Here is a 10,378-nt window from a genome sequence, read left to right as displayed (position 1 = left end):
CAAAAGATCGATGGACATGCTTAAATATAAAGCCAATGAATTTTAACTTAAAATTTAGCTTTGTAAAATTTATTTAGTAGGGATATTTTTATGTTATGGTATATTTTAGAATTTGATCGCTGAGAAGTTAATTGTTTGTTCTTTTATAACGAGATTAGGAGAAGTTTGGGATAAGGATTTATTGAGTAATTCAGTTATACTTACTAAATTTATGTTGAGTATATGTTATATTCTTTCTATGACTAACTCAACATGTTGTTGTACATCAGCACAATGAGGTCATAGGGGGTAGAAGCTCCCTTATCGGGGTTTTGTAAGGGGTGGTAGTTTTCCGTGCACAATCCAGAATTGTTGTACATTAGCACAACGAGGTCATAGGGCGCAGAAGCTCCTCTATTGGGGGTTTTGTAAGGGGTGGTAGCTTTCCGTGCACAATCCAGAACAAATAATGGGGGCAGACCCAAATATGGTGGACGTACCTACCCATGGCTTTGTGCATGAGATTTGCACATAGTTTTGGGCATGATGATTTTTTGTTTATGGTATTTTGTAGATCTGATCAAGGGAACTATGGTTATGTTTTAGTACAGGGTTAATAGATTGAGGGTTTATGAATATTTCAGCATGTATATATATGTATTATAACATTGTTATGTTCTAATTCAAGGTTAATGGATTGAGGGTTTATGAATATTTTGGCATCTATATATATGTATTGTAACATTGAAAGGAACATAATAAAAATCAATCTAATAGTCTAATTTTGAGATCCAAGAGAAAATCTGTGTGTTCTTCTCATTGTATTTTTTTCTATTTTAAAATTGAAATCCAAAAAAAAATCTTTGTGTGTTCTTCCCATTGTATATTTTTTTATTTTAAAATTTTATTTAATAATTAAAACCGACCATTCCAAAAAAAAAAAAAAATGATGATTCGATAACACTATATTATTCGTGGAAATTCAAACCAATTTGTTTAAAGTTTGGAAAATGCAAGCATGTTTAGTACTTTACATGCCATTCCTCAAACCAATTTGTTTATGGTTTGAAAAGGCATGTTTAATACTTTACATGACATTCCTCAAACCGATTTGTTTAAAGTTTGAAAGTGCATGTTTAATACTTTACAGGCCAGTTAAGTACCCTATATGGACTACGTCAATGGAATATACCCCTTCTCTTTTACAACCCATTTTAAACCTTTCAATCATTTTCTGTAACTTTCATAAAGCCTGAGAGATCCAGACTCTTTAAATTTATTTTATAAATTATAGTTTCAAACTTTCATAATTTCATTCTGCAAAAAAAATATAAAACTAATTAAAATGTAAATAAAATAAAAAAATTGCATACATTTCAGGTTTCAAGCCTTCACCTCAGTGTTCAACAATCAGAAGGTCAAAACCTTCAAATTTCAATGGCACCCCCAAAATCAACTGTTGTAGCATGGAATTTTGTCAAAAAAGAGAGGGAAAATCTTTTGTGTCAGTTGTGTGGACATCAATTCACTAGCTCTTTAACTAGAGCAATGGATCACCTTCTCAGTATTAGCAATGGAAGTGGAGGTGGTGTTGAAGGTTGCATTAAGATCTTTGATGAACAAAAAACCATTGTGGAGGAAGTCTATTTCACTTCAAAGATGGAAAAGGAGAAAAGGGAAAATAAAAGGCAAGGAATTGAGAGGGAGATTTCTATGTTTTCCTCCAACACCATTAATTTAATCTCAACCATTGGTGGATCAAGTTCTACTCAAGTAAAAACAGGTGAAGCCAAAATATTAAATCAATTTTGGAAACCTGTTGAGAAACAAGAAGTTGATGATGCAGTTGCATAATTATTTTATGCATGTGAAATTCCCTTTAATGTGGCGAGGAGTCCATATTTTAAAAATGTAATTAAAAATACCATTGATTTGGGGAAGGGCTATGTTCCTCCCAGATCTGAAGATTTAAGGACAACTTTGCTAAAGAAAACAAAAAACAGAGTGACAAAAAAGTTGGTTCAGATTAAAGAGTCTTGGAAGCTTACATGATGCACAAATTTGAGCGATGGTTGGTCAGATTTGTGTTATCGCTCATTGATCAATGTGCTTGTTTATAGTCTTCAAGGGGTAATTTTCTTGAAGGCAGTAAATGCAATGGATCGAGTGAAGACATCAAAAATTATTTTCGGAATTTTGGATGAAGCGATTCAAGAGGTTGGGTACGAAAATGTGGTCCATGTTATTACAAATAATGCATCAAATTGTGTTGGTGCAGGGAAGCTAATTATGGAAAAGTATAATCACATTTCTTGGACCCCTTGTGCAGCTCACTACTTGGATTTAATGTTGCATGACTTAGCCAAATTTCTTTCCTTGGGTCAATGAGACAATCCGAAGAGCCAAAACAATTGAAAAATTCATCATCAACCATCATCTCACTTAAGCATATATAGGAAGAATGCATCAAAAGAGTTGTTGAGTCCTGGTGATACAAGGTTTGTCACTTTTTATATTACTATGAAAAGAGTTTTTAAGGAAAAAGCGAACCTAAGAGCTGTTTTTTGCAATACTGAGTGGGAGAGATCTATCCTTTCAAAAGAAACTAAGGGGAAAAATGTTGAACAAATAGTGCTCATTAACAGCTTTTGGGAAAATTCAAACAAGGTTTCAAAAATATGTGGCCCAATTGTTAATGTGCTCTGCATGGTTGATGGTGACAAACCTTGTATGGGTTTTGTTTATCAAAGCATTTATCGTTGCAAAAAGAGTTTTATTTATGAAAGCATTGATCGTTGCAAAAAGACCATTGTAAGTGCTTTTAATAATGTGGAAGCTGATTACCAAGAGATATGGGATTTAATTGATCAAAGATGGGAGATGATGCATAGGCCATTACATGCGACAACATGCTATTTGGATCCTAGAATTTTTGGGTTACCAAGACATAGGGATGAAGAAGTCAGGAATGGACTTATCCAGGTTATTGGGAAGCTAAATCTAGATCCAGAAATTACAGGTTTGATCAGAAGTCAGTTGAGGGCATACAGGTTAGAAGAAGGGTTATTTGGAACACAATCAACAAAGTATGATAGGAGCATAAGTGATCCAGTAGTATGGTGGGAATTTTATGGTTCAGTGGCACCAGAATTGCAAAATTTTGCAATTCGTATCTTAAGCCAGGGATCAAGTCCATCAACATGTGAAAGGAATTACAGTTCCTTTGACCACACTCATTCCAAAAAAAGAAATAGATTGTTATCTAGAAGAATATAAGATCTTGTTTATGTTTGTAGTAACTTGCAGTTGGCTTTGAAATATGTGACTAAAGAGTTATCCAATTCCTCTACTCTGTGGATCGATCCTGTTCTAAATGCATCATTTGATGAAGCTGATCTGTACATTGATAGTGACATTGACAAGGAATTGAGTGATGAATCTGATGCTGAAGCATCTAGCGGATTCAGAGCTCCTACTACTCTTGATGATATAGAACTTTTTGATATAACAAGTTGGCCACAGGAACATCAAGAATAAAACTTGTGTTCCTGTTTTTGATTTCTAGTTTACTTTTTGCATGAACAATTTTCTAAAACTGGCAAGCTACTTTAAACTTTTGAGTTTATATATTTTGAATACTTATCAAAAAATTTTTCAATAAATTAAATCTGATATGGCCCATGGTTTTGTTGAATTTGATATAGGTGCGAATGTCTATGATGAATTTCTTACCTTGTTTAGTATGTTACATGTGTGGAAGTTGGTTCTTTATTGACACTCGCTTTCATGGTTTATAAAATTATTTGGAAATCATTTAAATGTTTGAGAAATAATCTTATGTGTTTACAATGTGGATTATGGAATTTGAGTTTGACTTTAAATTGATTATATATATATATATATATACATATACATTTTTTTTTCAAATTTCTATGTGTCTAATTTTATGTCGAACTTTATCAGTAAAATTTTAGGTGCCGAACTTTATTCGAATTTCAAGGTCTCTGAACTCGAAAAAGAACACAAACCTGGTGACTTAGTACACAACAATAGCACTTCATATCCAAAAACACACTATATCTACCAAGACACTTTTCTTCCAATGTCTCTCTATCATGCATGCTTATCCTAGCATGTCGCGGATCACATTGTTTTCATTCCGTTGATGTATCTCTCAGCATTACCAGTCCATAAAGTAAACATAGGTATAGTATAAAAACTTAATATAAACTCATATCCACATGATAATGACCTCATAAATTTGTCAAAGCTACTCTTCCTACTTGATTCCCCATAAGACTAGGAACCTCTTTCATGCCCTTCACTTGCATAAGAAATCATTCCTCCATAGAATGATCCCTGACAACCCTGTCAAACACTGACATAGATACTAGATACATACATATATATAAACATTAGCATAAAACAATCATGATCTCATCAAGGAACGACATACATAAATATATATATACATATAAATATTAGCTTTAAACAATCATGATTTATGACGACCCTGTTAGAAAATGACATGCATACATACATGTATACTTATATAGACATCATCATAATCATGATCACAATATGATTACCAAATAGCATAAGGTTAAGGTTAATAGAACTCCCTTTATCCATTCACAGCATGCACAACATTGAGAACAATGGTTCCCAACATAGCTAAGGCATCTGACACCTAAAATCCATTTACTTTACCTTTCTGATTACCTTTCTCATGTTTATACTGCCACCATCCATTTACCACAATGGACCTAACCAGTGCAATTAAATGTGATATAATTACCTTCAATTTCCCTTACTCATGCATTGAGCTTCATCTGGGCCTTACCTTACCTGTCGAGTATCACACAACTCTCCCTGAGCTCCATTAATTCCCTCCTTCCCAACCAATTCCCAAGACCCTCAAAACATAAAGGCAAGAACAAGAATAAAACGATGAAACACCAATAGCAACATGACACCACAAACAAAGTGGCAACGCCTTGCACCAATCAAAACCCATAAATCAAGCTCAAACAAATCACAAAATACCGAAGGCACAAAACTCCCAATAAACACCATGAATCAACCCCATGGGTTCCCAATACCTCAAAGGGAAATTCAAACAGATTCTTCTTCAATATTTCATGGCAATCTCTTTTTCCATGCAATCCCCTACATCATATTGCCATAAACGCATAACTGTTAGTGCATAAGTAAACATAACAATATACCAGTTATCTTACCTTGTTGTGCCAAGCATGTTGCCACATTGTACACCTACACATATCATTCCTCAAAGGATTCCAATTCTCTTGACGAATCCAACTATAACTAGAAACTAGTTAATATATTTGTCAAATACATGTTTATGAATATAACATATATCCACATAATGTCAGACAAAATCTAGGTTAAGAAGACTTACTGTATTCAAAGCATTCATTCGTTTGGAATTGTGGTTTCTAAACATATCCAAATGAATCCTCACCCAATTCCCTTCTTTTACCTTTTTACCTTTCTGCAATCAAGTCTTATTATGTATTGTCACATCACCCCACTATTAGTTATATAAAAAATTCAACTTTTACCTTTTCATGCTAATACCAAGCATATTTCCCTTCAACTATTTACACATGGTAGCCACATGTTCCAAAGATCAAAACATCATGTCTATTGATTGAAAACAATATTTTCCAAAACTAATAACCACGTCATAATCAATTAATAGTCAAAATCAAATAAGACAACTAGCACACACTTACACTCAAGTATGTATCAGTTGTCTCAGCGCATAATGTGTTAGTACAACCATCTTAAAACAAGACCATTTATTTGTGCAATCTTTTAGACACATACTCATATCATGCAATTAATAAAACATTCAAACAACTTGCAAACATACCATGTTAAATAAATCAACTAGATGACATAATCAAACACTCAACCATCAAATAGACGACATAATCAAACTCATACCTTCATGTATCTCAGGGGAGGCTAACTTGTTTACACAATTAATCTAGTTTAGCATGATATAACTTCACAACACATCAACTCAACAAAAATAAGGTCATGATGTCCATAACAATAACTAGCTAACAGGTTCACCTCATAATCTCATAAACAATTGTCATTCATGCATAACAATCATGTATGAACTATCAATCTAGATTAGTACATCATAATGTCACAATATATTAACTCATACCTGAATGTCATAACCTGATCATCTATATAGGTTAATCCAAATTAGTGTAAAACATGATAACATCAAGACCTCAGCTGAAATGACCATAATCATCAGGCATATGACCACAATGCATAAAACAACATGTTACTATCATTCATGACTATTTGACACGTGCATACTACTACACTAATCAACTAGCTAATTTATCATACATGTAACCATAATGATAGAATGATAAGCATATAAGTAACCCTAATTCTTATAACAACCATTAACCACATATCTGCATGCCAAATATACAAACCTATATAACAATCTGCTCTTACCCCAAAGTCTAGTGTTGCAACCTCGCTTCAATGATCTGCATCTCCTGCTCTATCTCATCCAACACATTAGCATCCTAACATACCAATAACATCATGATGACCTAATTACATACAATGACCTCACGATGCATGCCTGACCTACTATACATGCATAAGCATAACCATGACAATGCATGCATAACAACATATAGACATTGACATGCATAACAAATGCATATACAACTGACGTGCATTCATGACAAACACATCCCAACAACAACATCATCAACTTTTACATGGCAACACAACTGTAAACATTGCCACTACCATGCATACCTAACAAGCACATATACAACTTACATGCAGGAATGAAAATAGATTTTGCCCATCCAGTCCAAGTGTTGAACCATGATCTGATACCACTTTGTGGTGTTAGATAACACCCAAAGAGAACAATAACTAGACATTCACCAAAGAGAATGAAATCCGCTCTGATACCATTATGTAACACCCTCATCCCATATTTACCTAAGTTAACCGGTCTGTTGGGGTAAACATGTGAAGAGAGTCTACTATGATCTGATTCAACTCCCCATGTACAGTTAAGGAAGTGGAACCGACAAAACACAACCAATCTGACCTTCTACACATGTTACAAAACCTTCAGGATCTAACCAACCCTTCTAGGTGACCAACCCCTGAGGTAACTTGACATTTTACTGACCTAGTGCTTTAGTCACTGCCATGAGATGGGAATGCATGTGAATGGAACCCTCTAGTCACTCCCATAGCAAGGGCATACCAGCGAATGGTGACTTTTTCAGGTAGTTCTTAGCCAATGACCCCGAATATTGTGCCACTTTTTCAGGGTTAGGACTCAGGCCACTGCCCCAGAACTCCATGAAACCTTCAGGAAGGATAAATAACACAAAAACAAGGTACTAATGCAAACATTTGATCAATTACTTGACTGAACCCCTACTAGCCATGACAAGCATTTCGTCAAACATGTCACAAATATGAATTCTATAGGTCATAACAACAAATCTGAGCATAGGGTCTCATACTTATCTGAGACTCACTAAGAAACATTAATGCCTTATCACAGTAGCTGCATTATCATCTATTAGGTCATATGTTCATTTTTAGTTCATTTACCAATCAAAACATGATGAGATCCATACTTCATCATTGTCATAAAACATACTCATAATCATCATATAAACAACATAAATAACAAGGATACAACAACCATAAAATCCACATATAAACCAGTACATTTACACTTGAAATACCAAAGAAAAGGAAATCTTATTAATGAATGCATAAGCCTACTAGGTATGGGACTTCCACAAACCACTCGAACATAGATTGGTTGAACCAAATATTTCTTTCATCCAATCACCCTTGGGCCATATTCCAAGCACGAATGTGGGACTTCATAAGAAAAATCAACTAGGGCTTCCCGAGGCTACACCACCTCACCCTCATTAATGGAACCAAGTTTTACTGCAATCCCCACCAAATCACTAGGCCCTAAACTAGCATGGATGCCACTAGATTTCTCCACCTGCACCATGAGGAATGTTATTGTCTCCTAGTCTCTAGGCTTTACCGTACATCCTGCCATACAACGATCTAGGATCCCTAGGCCTAATCGAGACTCCACATCTAGGATTTACCATATATCCCACCATTCACTGGCGAAGGATCCTTAGGCATGATCGAGGGTACCCACCACTAGGATTGACCATATATCCCGACATTCACCCGTCAAAGATTTCTAGGCCCACCCAAATAACAAAAAAATTGGCTTTATCACAACCCACAATCTGGTTCAGGGGTTACTGGGCCAAGGCTTTACCACAATCGACAGTCTGATTCAAGGATCACTAGGCCATGTTTTTTTCTTTTAGATACCACCTCGCTCAGTTTCAAATCCATCCCGCAATCCAACTCAACCAAAACATGATAACCCTATCACACCATGGCTATCCCGAAATGGAAAGGCAACGCTAAAAAACAATGTCACACTTGGAAAAACCCATGCCCATGACAACAAGAGAACCAAGAACACACATGCATGCCCATGCATGCCAGAACTAGCAAGGAAATCATACATGCAACTCAATACCTACAAATAATCATGTTGTAGATGCTTGATCTTGCTCTTCCTTGCTTGATATTTGCTTCTATTTTCCTTCTTTTCTTTCCTTAATCCAATGTTGAAGTGCTCCAAGAAAACTCTAAGTGTCCAGGAGTATGAGAGAGAGAGAGAGAGAATAGAGAGAGAGATCGAAAACTGAACTGTAAAAAGTCTATGAATTGGTCCTCATAAGATTTTTATTATCAATGAGGCCTCTATTTTCTTAAATTTCCTCTAGTTTCCTTCATTTTCCTCCTCACATGCATCATGTGACCTTTCACCTTCCTTTTATCCTAATTTCTTTTATTTTGATAAATAAATTAACAAAAATTCCATTTTTCTTTAAAGCCTTTGTCATTGTCCTTTAGCGATAATAATCGAAATAAACACCCACTAGGATGTTTTTCCCACCATTAAACTTGGAATATGTGTCACGTGACCTTGGTCTTATATTTTCTTTTACATGAATTTTTATGAGGGTTGTTACACCAAATCCTCAATTCCCCCCTAAGCCCCACCCATAACTCGCATCTCTTTGCCATACATACATGGTACCATTGGTTGTATCTCTAAAATTCTTTCTAAAATGAATATCCAAACATTATTTAAACCTTATAAAATGGTCAAGCACTTCTTCAAACCTATTAAATATAGATTTGATCTGATGCCTGGCTTAGGTTTTTATCAGATCCCATACTCCTATGGAAAATATCATATTGGTCAAACACGTAGATCCCTCCAAACTTGCTACAAAGAACACGTTTCTGACACCAATCATAATCGTAGTCGCACTACCAACTCAACCATCGAGGAACATTTGCATAAATATAACCACCTCATTTTCTTTGATGTCTACAAAAATCTTGGCTTCAAACCCTTCTATACCACTTGAATTCTCTAAGTTGTTGAAATTGAAAAACATTGAAATAATTTCAACTGTGAAGATGGATACAAACTCATCCATTCTTGGAAACCTACGATTCACCACCTTAGTCAATAATTTCCTCAGTTTGTTTCATTTCCCTCCTTCCCCCCAACCCATTTTTTCTTATCCTTCTCCTTCGCCCATTCATCTCTTATTTTATCCCTTTCCTTTATTCTCTTTCCTTCCTATTTTTTTTCCTCTCCTAATTCCCACCCCCTACCCTCTCTATTCACTTGTTCCTTAATTCTTGATCAATTTCCTCCCTCTCTTTTAATTTAATTTATATCTTTATCTATAATCTATTAATTTGTCTTAAATTCTCCCTCAATGACTCTCTATCCCAATCTTTTGTCATTCATGCTCTCTCTTTTTATCTTCCTTTGGCTTCTTTGCCCCTTCTCTTGCTCTTTATTTTTGAACTTTTTCCTCCTTTTTTCATCTTTAGGTCATTTTCATCTCGTTTATTTTAATTTATTCCATTTTATTCCAATGATTAATTCTTTTCCTTATCTTTACTCATTATTTTTCTAAATTTGCTTAAATTTTTCCCCAATAAATCTTTATCCCTATCTATTTATTCTCATTCACAACACTCTCTTATTATCTTTTGTTTGGCTATTTTGTCCCTAATGATGAGTGAAGTGTCTGCCCAAAACGTCAAACACAACTTTCGTTCACACATAGTTTATATTCAAAAGTAATATCCAACATGAAAAACTATGGAAACTTGCATTTACATATTCTTAACCTCCATGGAGAGGATTGTCTTTGAGATATAAGGATCTTTGAGAAGCTTCATGCAACAAGATAGCAAAGAGAGTTCTTGATCTAATTTT

Source organism: Pinus tabuliformis, chromosome 5_2 (assembly GCF_031772625.1).
Source record: "Pinus tabuliformis cultivar Carrire ecotype Pingquan chromosome 5_2, CPIR1, whole genome shotgun sequence".
Taxonomy (NCBI): domain Eukaryota; kingdom Viridiplantae; phylum Streptophyta; class Pinopsida; order Pinales; family Pinaceae; genus Pinus; species Pinus tabuliformis.
The sequence above is the reverse complement of the archived record's forward strand: the minus strand, read 5'-3'. Positions refer to the sequence as shown.